This window comes from Saimiri boliviensis, chromosome 1 (assembly GCF_048565385.1).
Source record: "Saimiri boliviensis isolate mSaiBol1 chromosome 1, mSaiBol1.pri, whole genome shotgun sequence".
NCBI classification, from domain to species: Eukaryota; Metazoa; Chordata; class Mammalia; order Primates; family Cebidae; genus Saimiri; species Saimiri boliviensis.
In genome coordinates, this window is record NC_133449.1 from 17493429 (window position 1) to 17504845 (window position 11417).

At 35.1% G+C, this 11417-nt stretch overlaps 1 non-coding gene across 1 annotated transcript; it reads right to left on the minus strand.

Annotated features, from left to right (window-relative positions):
• Positions 1-8826: 8826 nt before the first annotated feature.
• LOC120362243 (small nucleolar RNA SNORA40) lies at positions 8827-8954 on the minus strand. The gene has a single exon (XR_005578203.1). It is a non-coding gene; the product is annotated as a small nucleolar RNA SNORA40 (small nucleolar RNA).
• Between the last annotated feature and the right edge of the window lie 2463 nt (positions 8955-11417).

Here is an 11417-nt window from a genome sequence, read left to right on the forward strand (position 1 = left end):
TGTGAAATTCTTGGTTGGAATTTCTTTCCTTTAAGGCTGTTGAAAATAGGTCCACAATCTCTTCTGGCTTGTAGAATTTCAACTGAAAGGTCCACTAATAGCCTGATGCAGTTCCCTTCATAAGTGACCTGCCTCTTCTCTCTAGCTGCCTTTAACATTTATTCTTTCACATTGGCCTTGGAGAATCTGACACCTATATGTCTTACTATTTGTCTTGCAAAGTAACTCCTAGGGTTCGCTGAATTTCTTGAAATTGCATGTTGACATTGGTAGTGAGATTGGGAAAATTTTAGTGGGTCATATGCTCAAATATGTTTTCTAAGTTGCCTGATCTCTCTCCTCTTCCAGGAATGCAAATGAGTTATAGGTTTGTAGGTTTGGGGCCGGGCACAGTGGCTCAAGCCTGTAATCCTAGCACTTTGGGAGGCCGAGGTGGGTGGATCACGTGAGGTCAGGAGTTCAAGGTTTGTATGTTTGGTATCTTTACATTTCTCAAAGATTTGGCTTATTTTAAAATATTCTTCTTTCTTTATTTTTATATACCTATATTGCCTCAAAGTGACAGAATTCAAACTCTGAGATTCTTTTCTCAGCCTATTCTGTTGTTAATGATTCCAATTGTATTTTAAAATTTGCCAATTAATTAAGGGCATTTAGAGCATATAAATGAAAGGTGTTTATCAATATGATTGGAATAAATTTATCATTGGTCTCTTTGAGTTTTTAAAAACATCTGTTTCCTCCATTACTTGTTTATCTATTCCTGTTTGTCTGTCTTTGGGATAACTGAACATACTCTATGATTCCATTAGTTTTCCTTATTGTATTATTTGCTATAGTTTGTCCCTTTCTTTCCTCCTTTCCTCTTTTCTCTTTTTCTTTCTTTGTCTGATTTATTTGGAAAATTTCCACTGCTATGTCTTCAATTTTAATTATCATTTCTTCTTCTGCAGGGTCTATTGTGCTGTTAATTATGGTGAATGTATTTTCCATTTCAGCTATTTTATTTTTCATCTCTCAACATTTATATCTTAAAAAACTTCTCCCATGTCTCTACTTGCACATTTTTGCTCTACATGCTAATGTTTCCTCTACTTTTTATAAATATGGAATAAATTTATAATAACCTTTTTAGAGTTAATTACACAAATACTTATTAGTACTATACTGTCACCTTCTTAGTTTAGAGTAGAAAAATTGGCATCCAGATTAGAAGTTCTACTCCAGTGTATCTGGAGTCCCCAGGTTTTCTACCTCTCTTCCACATTCTCCAACTCTGTGTCCTGTGCTTCTAATCCATATTTATGAGGGACTACGTTACCAAACTCATATCTTACCACTTCTAGAGTTGGGTTAAAAATTTAATTCATGCTTAAAATATATTTATTAGTCTAAGTATCAGTGACCATAACATTTGAATCACCACATTACAGATGTAAAATTGGTCTGCAGTTTATATGACTGAATCTTACTAATTTTGCCATTTTCACATCTGAGTATTAACTCAAAAATATATGGGTGATTTAAGTGTGTTTGAGCTATAGTCCTAAAAAATTCAATTCCTAATGCTATAATCATGAATATTGAACTCCTGAAAAATCAGAATCCCTAAAGCATAAAAGCTAAAAGTCATAATCTTGAAGGATCAATATCCCAAAAATATAATTCTAAAAAAAGGAATTTAAAAAATATTTTGGAAAACATTCATTTATACTTTTAAAGAGGATTTATTTGATGAACATATAAAATATGGCAGAATACTTCATAGGACACTTTACACAATAAAATAGATAATAATTACACATTTTCATAAGCATAAACACTCCAGCATACTAACAGCAGTCACATAGATATAACAGTTTTGAGTGTATAAACAATATTCATAAAGAAATAGGTGAGAAATGTAGAGGCACATATTACTATCATTGGTAATTGTGTACACCCAGCTTGGTACCTGCAGTGATCTGAAATACTATAAAGGACAACCTAAATGTTTTGATGAGACTGATAAAAAACTGCAGTGGGTCACCATCACATGTTCAGTTGCCTGAAGAGCTGAGACCTATGTGCAGAAAAGGTTATCTTTTTCTACATATATGAAAGATATTATACAAAAAGGATATCTCTTCATTTATTAAATTGAGGAAATTTCAACATTTTCATGTATATGCACAGTGCTTGCACTCAAAGTTGGTATATTGTGATAGTGTATTTTTATGGAGTCAAATTTTCAAAGAATGTGTAAAACAAATTAGAATTCTCTAAAAGTCTTAAATTTATTTGTACCTCCAGTATTGCAAATGATACAAAGATGAATTACATGGCATAGCAAATTGTAAAAAATAATGCTGACAATTTAAAATAGTGGGGAAATAAAACTAAAAGAGAAAACCTAAAAGAAAATTTGACATGTGAATAAAAGACATATTACATAAGTAGATTATGGGCAATTGCATGGAGGTAGTCCATAAGAGCTGGCCAACTTCCATGATTATTAACTATATTTTGAAGTCTTGCATAATGATGAATAGCTGTTTTTTTTTTTCTTTTAGGGCATGGCTTTTCTCAGGGAATATGTTCATTCATTTTCTATGTGGTACTGATCTTTTTGAAATTCTGCTATGATTTAATATGCTGTGACAAGAACATTCCCTATCAAAATTTTGTATCTTCTCTGCCTTGCTTCTGTATTGTTTTACATATTCAAAAATCCATTTCACATGCACTAAAATACAAACTGTAAATTTGAAGGAAACAATACTGGTGATGGAAGATGAGTGTATTCTTACCTTACCATGCTTATAACTATTTTTGAACCAGTCAGTAATTTCATTGGTTGCTTCAGGAAAATGTGTCTTTAATTCACTAAAAGCTCCCGAATATCATCAGCTGAAAGGAATGCCAATGCAGAAAAATGACATATTTTTAAACTTGAAGTTTTTGTTATCGCTCTATTGCATGGCCAATCCATTCATCTGAATTTTCTGTCAAATGCACTGGGCTGAATGGATAAAACAAATTGTATTAGTAACACCTTGAAATTTATTTTAGAGGCCTTGATCACTCAATTCCAAATCTGTTATTATGGTTCGGGGATTCAATTAGATGTTACGTGTTTTAGACTTTAGGGATTTTGATCTTTAAGGATGACTTTTGATCTTTTGAGATTTCAGCATTTGGATTATGGCATTTGGGACTGTGATTTTCAGAATTATGATTGGCAACAATTTTAACTAATGCTGGCTTGGCATATTAATAAAGCAATATTTTTCAAGCTATTTGTAAGTGATTCATTTTCCAATCTAATGTGAATTCTAGAAGGAAGACTACTTGCTTGAAAAGCCACATGGTTCAAGAACCCAAACTGAGAATGATTTTTTTTTTTAAACTTGAGATAAATTTTACTTACTAGAAAATTCACCTTGTTAAAATATACAATTCAGTGGCTTTTAGTATTTTGGGGTTGTGACACCCAAAAATTTAGGTTGTGCAACCTAACCATTACCACTGTCTAATTACAAAACATTTTTCTCCTCCCCCCAAAGAAGCCCTGTACCTACTGGCACATTTGCTACCCATTACTCCTTTCACTCAATAGTTGATGATTACTTGTTTCTACTTTTTGACTATTATGAATAATTATTAATTAATGTACAAAGTTTTATGTATACCTATGTTTTTAATTTACTATATAATTAGGCATAGAATTGCTGAGTTATATGATAATGTTATGTTTAACTTATTGAGGAACTGCTAAACTCTTTCCTAAAGTGGCTGCTCTATTTTACATTTCCACTATCAATGCACGAAGTTTCCAGTTTCTCTACCCCTTTGCTTGTTATTTGCCTTCCTTCCTTCCCCATAAATTATAATCATTTTAGTGAGTGTAAAGTGGTTTCCATTGTGGTTTCAATATGCATTTCCTTAATGACTAATGATATTGAATATTTTTTCATGTGCTTATTGGACTTTTGTAAATCTCCTTTGGAGAAATGTCTATTCAAATCCTTAACTCATTTTATAATTGGGTTATTGTTTCTACATTAGCTTTTAAAATGTCCTTGTCTACTAATTCTATTGCATTTGTAATTTCAAGGTCTTTTCCAATTGATTGACTTTTCCTACCTTTATGGATTGTAGTGTCTTGCTTCTTTGAATGTCTAGCAATTTTAAATTGAATGTCAGACATAGTGAATTTGACCTTGTTGAGTGCTGGGCATTCATTAATCTTGCACTTTGTTCTGGATGTAATTGTTATTTGGCAACATTTAATTCTTCAAGTCCTGTTTTTAAATTTCATTAGTTTGGACCAGAACAACGTTCAGTTTAGGGCCAAATTTATTCCACTACTAAGACATACACATCTAAGCATTTCACGCAGTGCTCTGGAAATACTGAGGTTTTTCTACTTTGGCTGGTAGAAACATGAATTTTTCTAGTCTTACTTGAGGTCTCTTTCCTATGATTCTTCCTTCTGCTCTTTTATATAATTCTTCCTCTTACAGTTTCCTTACATATACATTTAAATCATTTCTTATTTTTGTAGTTCTCCAGAGCGCTCTGTGCAGATTTTGGCTCTCTGGAGGCTTGTCCTGTGAACTCCAGCTACAAAAATCTCTCCAGACTCCCTACTCTGTTTTGTCTTCTAGAAACAAGCTCCTCTACAGATCATCCTCCTGCACAGCAGCCTGGAAATTCTCCCCAGATCTCAAGCTTAGCAATAGTAGAGCTCCATGGCTTGTTTTGTTGGGGACAGCAATAGCTTTCCAGCATTGCTTGATGTCTATTGTCTCAGAACTTTTATTCCATTTATTTTGTCCCCTGCTTTTTTTTTTTTTTTTTACTTCTTCAAATGGGAAGGAAAATTGTATCTCATTACTCGATTTTGCCCAGGAGCACAAATCTGTATTTATCGTTTAGAAACATGTGTTTTTGACTTACCTTACTGGTTGCTTTAGATATTACAACATAGATCTTTAAGTTATCACAGCTAACCTTCAAGTAAAATTATACTTTTAAACGGATGTTTAAAAAACTTAAAACTATCTATTTCTATTCACTCTTCTTTTATCCTCTTATTGTCTTATATATTTTCTCTGCATATGCTGTGCACCAGCTATACTGTTACTATATATTTTTTAAACTGTTAATAGCCATTAAAAGGTTTCAGGAAGCTAATAAAAAAGGCTTTTAGATTTGCTTAGATATTTACCCTTTTTGGTTCATTATTCCTTCCTATAGTTCTGGAATTTCATCTGGCTTAACTTTCCATCAGTTGTAGGAAAATTTCTGTGTTTATTTTTAAAATTGAGATTAGTTTTTCAAGACTGTGTGTGAATAAAAAAGCCTATTTTGTCTTAATTTTTGAAGGATATTTTCATTGTATATGGAATTATGTATTGACTTCCTTCTTTCCTTTTCAACACTTTTATTGATTTTGATCGCTACTGTTTCTGATGAGAAAACGACTGTTATCCTTATTGTTGTTCTTTTTGCTGCTTTGGCTCCATTTAGGATCTTCTCTTTGTCTTTGATTTTACATGTTTTCACACCTGTGTTAGGTACCATTTTCTTTGTATTTGTCCTTCTTGGGGTTGAGTTTTGAATCTGTGGGTCAACGTCCTTCATCAATTTTGAAAAATTTGCAGCTATTTTGTTTTTAAATATTTCTTCTGCACTATTCTCTTTCTTCTGCTCCTAGGACTCTCATTACATGTGTTTTGGAACTTTTCATATTGTCTCACAGCTTTTCATCTTGTGCCACAGATGCTTGCTTTTTTATTTTTAACAATTCTTGTCTTTAAGTTTCATTTTTGTTAATTTATATTGATCTGTCTTCAAGTTCATTGGTCCTTTCCTCTGCTGTATGCATTTTGCACTTAAGATCTTCTCTTGGATTCTTTATTTTGATATAGTATTTCTACTTTCTAGTGTTTTCATTTGGTTGAAGAAATAATGTATTTTTTCTGCTATAATCACTTAGCTCCTAAAGCAGCAGTCCCCAGCCTTTTTTGGCATCAGGGAATGGTTTCGTGGAAGACAATTTTTCCAAGGATGGGGTGGGAGGACTATTTCAGGATAAAACTGTTTTACCTCAGATTATCAGGCATAAATTCTCATAGGGAGCACATACTCTAGATCTCTCACGTGCACAGTTTATAATAGGGTTCGTGCTTCTATGAGATTCTAATGCCGCTGCTGATCTGACACGAGGTAGAGTTTAGGCAGTAATGCTCACTTGCCTACCACTCCCCTTCTATTGTGTGGCCTGGTTGCTAACAGGTTGCTATACATTTTTCACAGGCTCCTTTAGCATTTTTATCCTAAATATCTTCAACAGCCAGTCTGATATTTCATCACCTGTGCTATCTCTGGTTCTGCTTTTATTAACTATTTCTTCTCTTGTCTGTGTGAGTCAAATTTTCTTGCTTCTATGTGTACCTTGTAATTTTTGGTCACAGCATATGTATTTTGTATAAAAGAATAGTAAAGACTGAGGCAAACAATAATTACTGCTAGAAAAACACACTTTCTTCTATCAGTTTTTTAGAATGAAGGCCAAAATTAATCTGATTAGTTATTGAACTGGGTCTGGGCTTTGTTGCAGCTTTAGTTTGTTTCACTCACTGCAGGCTTTAGTTATTTTGAGGATTGTTTGGGATTCTCCCTTTTGCAGGATTTATGCTCTGGAACTGCCAATATTGTGGAGATCTTTTTATGAATTTCAATAGAGTTGACAGCTTTCCAAATTGTGTGAAAATTCTCTGCTTTATAGCCTGCCTGCCAGATTTATAAGTTGCTAGAGGGTTGTCTTTGCTCTCCAGTATAGCTCCTGAATTTTCATGGCTTAGGAGTTGTTTTGTTTTTTCCCTACTGACCTGCCCAACCTTCTGAGGACAACTTTATTCTTAAAAGCCTTGAAATTACTTGTGTTTTAAGATGTGTACAAGATATCTGGCATCTCTTCTGACCTTTGATGGTGAGAACCTGTAGTGCCTCTGATGAATATCTTTTAGCTCTCTTGTAACGCTTCTTACCTTTGGAGGTGGGTTGCTTTGTAACTAGAGGAGGCACCATGTACCTCATGGGTGGTATTTTCTGACCTGTCCCAAGCTGTTGGCACATTATCTCTGAACACTCAGTGAAGACCATTGGAAGGATTTGGCAGGTAGATTCTATCTCACTCTGTACCTGGCGTTCTTCAGAATATCAATCTGCATGCCAATCCATATACATCCTTACTTTTTTGTTTTGTTTTTAATTTCAGCTGTATTCTTCCTATTCCAAATGATGGTGTGTTTTTCTTTATTTATTTTTCTTGTTTTTGTTTTTAAATCTTCTCAGAAGTCTTCTAGGGATGTGAACAGCTAAGATCTCTTCTCTCTTATAAAGCACTTGTCCTTTTCTGAAATTTAGTTAATTTAGGTTTCTTTGTGTCTTGAACTGGTATATTTGAAAAAATAAAAGTGATACAGCTTACCTGGTTTGTTTTGTTTGTTAGACTGAGAGAAAAACTTGTGACTTTCTACATCATAAACAGAGGCAGTAGAGTTATATGATTTTTAAAAAAATTCCCTATTTACCATCCCTGACAATTTCAGCAGTTACCACAGCATAGAGAAATTCGAAGGGTGATATTCGCTATGATAACTTCCATGTAATTGAATAGAACAGTTTTTCATTTCCATAAGACCATTCCACAATTTCATTTGGATTTATTCTGGCTCCTAACCTTAACCAGCTCTTGGGACAGATAGAGTCATGTAGTACTGATTCCTCTTAATTACACAACTCACATTTATGTGGTGCTTCTATAGGGATTCAAGCATTTTTCCTGCTATATCCCCCAGTCCTGGAACAGTATGTGCCAGGGAGCAAGTGTTCAATAAACATTTGTTGAATGACTATTTGATCCTTAAATTTTCCCTGAAGATAGACAGAAAGGGGGAATAACTACCATTTATTAAACATTAATTTTCTGTTAGGAATTGTTCCACATATTTTATACACATTTAATCCTTAAAATACTTCTGTCATACGTTATTATCAATGTTTTGAAGAATAGAAAACTAAGCCTGTCAATGGTAGGTCAGCTTTACTAGAACCTAAGTCAACTTTTGGTTCTTGACCTTTTCCATGCTACCACTCTGTTTCTCATAAAATGGCTCTTCCTATAAGAGAAAAGGAAAGAACCCAGGGTCTCTGGAAATCTTTCCCCTTACATAATTGAGACATCTCTCAACTCTAACCAAAGTTCAATGTGTGTATCAAGGAAGAAATGGCTTGTGATGAGAAGCAAATGAGATAATGTAGGGCCAGTGCTTCACAGTCTACAAAATGCCACTCACATGGAATTACCCAGTGCACCAAGCAGTCCAGGAAGGGGCATAGCAGGGAGATCTTCAGGCCTGTGGTTGTGCTGTTCCTGCCTTGCCAGCTGCAATTTCAGCCAGGCCCCAGGGCTGGGTATCACGGTTACAGCACTTAGAAGGTGGCCTTGGTAGGAAGAAGTTAGTCCCCATTTTCACACAGTGCTGGGTCTCCAGATGCTGTTTTTTTCTCTCCCTGTCTTCTTTTCCCAAAATTTTATTTTTTTTAATTTTATGTATAAAGAAAGATATTCACCCAGCTAATTTTCAAATTTTGATGGAGATGAGGTGTTGCTTTCTTGCTCAGGCTGATCTTGAACTCCTGGCTTCAAGCAATCCTCTTACCTTGTTGTCCCAAAGTGTGGGGATTGCCTGCATGAACCAATATGCCTGGCCTGAAACCAAACTTTATGTTTATCAATACTCTCATCACTTAGTTAACTGTCTCAGGTATGATAATATCCCTTTATACATGTATCAAAACTCATACTGAACAATGAGTTCTGGGTTGCAAAAGAGGATTTATTTTTTGCACCTGTCTGTAAGACTTTATCCACAAGTTAAGCAAAAACATACACAAGTGCAGTCTCCCATCTTCTTAAGAGGGGAGCCAGCCTTCTTATCCCTGCTATCTTGTTCTACTCCCAAGGGGAATTCTTGTTCGGCCAAAGATTCAGGCCCCAAAATCCCTTCTTGAACTTTCTGTGCTCAGATAATTCTTGCAGAGTCAATGAATTGCTGGTCTTCCATCTTTGTTTCTGAAGTGCCACCTATCAAACCTCACAAGGCTACCCTTGTGGAGGTGGAAGATAAGGGATCTTTGTTGAACAAGACAACCTAAAATAAAAGAAATCTGAATTATCCTATTTTTAAAAGAAATTTATTTTCATTTCTTTCAAATATGCAAACTACCTAGAACAAGATGAATAGTATTGTTCTTAAAGACCTTGCTTTGGTGAATAGCCAAATTAGATCTAGAATTAGCACACCAATTGTGATTAAAAACAATTAAGTGGCTTAAATGCCTGCTCCCCCGTCCCTCATCTTGTTTACATTATTAATTTAATCAACTGGCACTTTAAAAAATAGAAGGTGAACTTCAGACTTCTAACTTAAATTACATTTAGTGGCTACAAATTAAACTTTGAGATGTTTCACTTATTAAAATAGTATCATATGCTGTGTTTTAGTAATTACAAAGTATCTTCTTATATATGGACTCCTTCTGTCCTCCCAATAACCTTATGAGGTGAGCAGGAAAGTTTCCTTAACTCTGGTTTACAGATGAGAAAATGAAGAGTCTAAGGCATTAGGTTGCTTATATAAGGCCATACAGTCAAAGATCAGCCAGTTCATTCTTTTTTGATTCTTCAGAGATTTACTCCATTTCTAATGATAGGGAACTAAAGCACAACAAATGCTAGGCATGCAAAGTGGATAATTATATCCATTCTTTTGTTCCTTCATTTATTCTTTCATTTCTTTATTCATTCATTTTTATTCTTAGAGATTGCTACTGTCCCTGGAATATAACAAATATCTCAGTAGGGTGCTGGGAATGAATGGAAAGGGTAGGGGGGAAATGGAATAATTTACTCTATGTAGTGGAGTAAAGGTGTGTTACTTGTTCATATTGCCACTGACCCGACACTGTACCATAAAATCCTTTGAAGTAGGGCAAGTAACAAGAGAAACAATCTCACTCTAACAACTTTTTCTTCTTCTGGCAAGTCTGTAGCAGGTGCTGGAGCAACTGGCAACTTTAAGTGTTCAGATGGCCATTACTGCCCACCCCATAAACCCTCACCTTCTGCCTTGCTCTTCTAAGGCTTCTGTTCTCATATTAGCACCCTGGTCCATTGGTCCAATCTCCGTAGTCTTCCTCATTCCTTCTTTCTCTGTCTCTATCTCTTAGTTTCTTTCTTTCCTCCTCTTTTTTCCTCTTTTTCTTCCTTTTTCTTCTTTTCCTCCTTTCCTATTCCCCCACTCTCTCCCTCTCTCTTTCATTTTTTGTACAGTGGGAAATTACTGTACATGACTGAAGTAAGACATTTCCACAAAATAATGACCCAGGATTGGCTCCATTGAGTTTTAAGACATGCCATGTGTCCTTCAGGCCAAAGTCCATTTTCCACATGGAATAGGAATATTGCTAAAAGCATTTGGAGGGCTGAACTTTCCAGACGATTGACATAAGTATCTACTTTATGGTTTGCCTATGTTTTCTTCTAGTGTTTTTATGGTGTTGGTTTTATGTTTAAATCTTTAAGCTACCTGGAGTTAATTTTAGTGTAAAGTGACAGGTAGGGGTCCAGTTTCTGCTTTCTGCACATTGCTAGCCAGTTTTCCCAACACCATTTATTAAACATGGAATACTTTCCCCATTGCTTGTTATTGCCAGGTTTGTCAAAGATCAGATGGTTGTAGATGTGTGGTGTTTCTTCTGGGGCCTCTGTTCTGTTCCATTGATCTATGTCTCTATTTGGTACCAGTACCGTGCTGTTTTGCTTACTGTAGCTTTTGTAGTATAGTTGGAAGTCTGGCAGTGTGATGCCTCTGGCTTTGTTCTTTTTGCTTAAGATTGTCTTGGGTATGTGGGCTCTCTTGTGATTCCATATGAAGTTTAAAGTGTTTTTTTCCAGTTCTGTGAAGAAGGTCATTGGTAGCTTGATGGGGATAATGTTGAATCTATAGATTACTTTGGGCAGTATGGCCATTTTCATGATATTAATTCTTCCTAACCATGAGCATGGAATGTTTTTCCATCTGTTTGTGTCCTCTTTTATTTCGTTGAGCCGTGGTTTGTAGTTCTCCTTGAAGAGGTCCTTTACATTCTCTGTTAGTTGTATTCCTAGGTATTTTATTCTCTTTGTGGCAATTGTGAATGGCAGTTCGCTCTTGATTTGGCTCTCTGTTTGTCTGTTATTGGTATATAGGAATGCTTGTGATTTCTGCACACTGATTTTGTATCCTGAGACTTTGCTGAAGTTGCTTATCAGTTTGAGAAGATTTTGGGCTGAGATGATGGGGTCTTCTAGACAGATACAA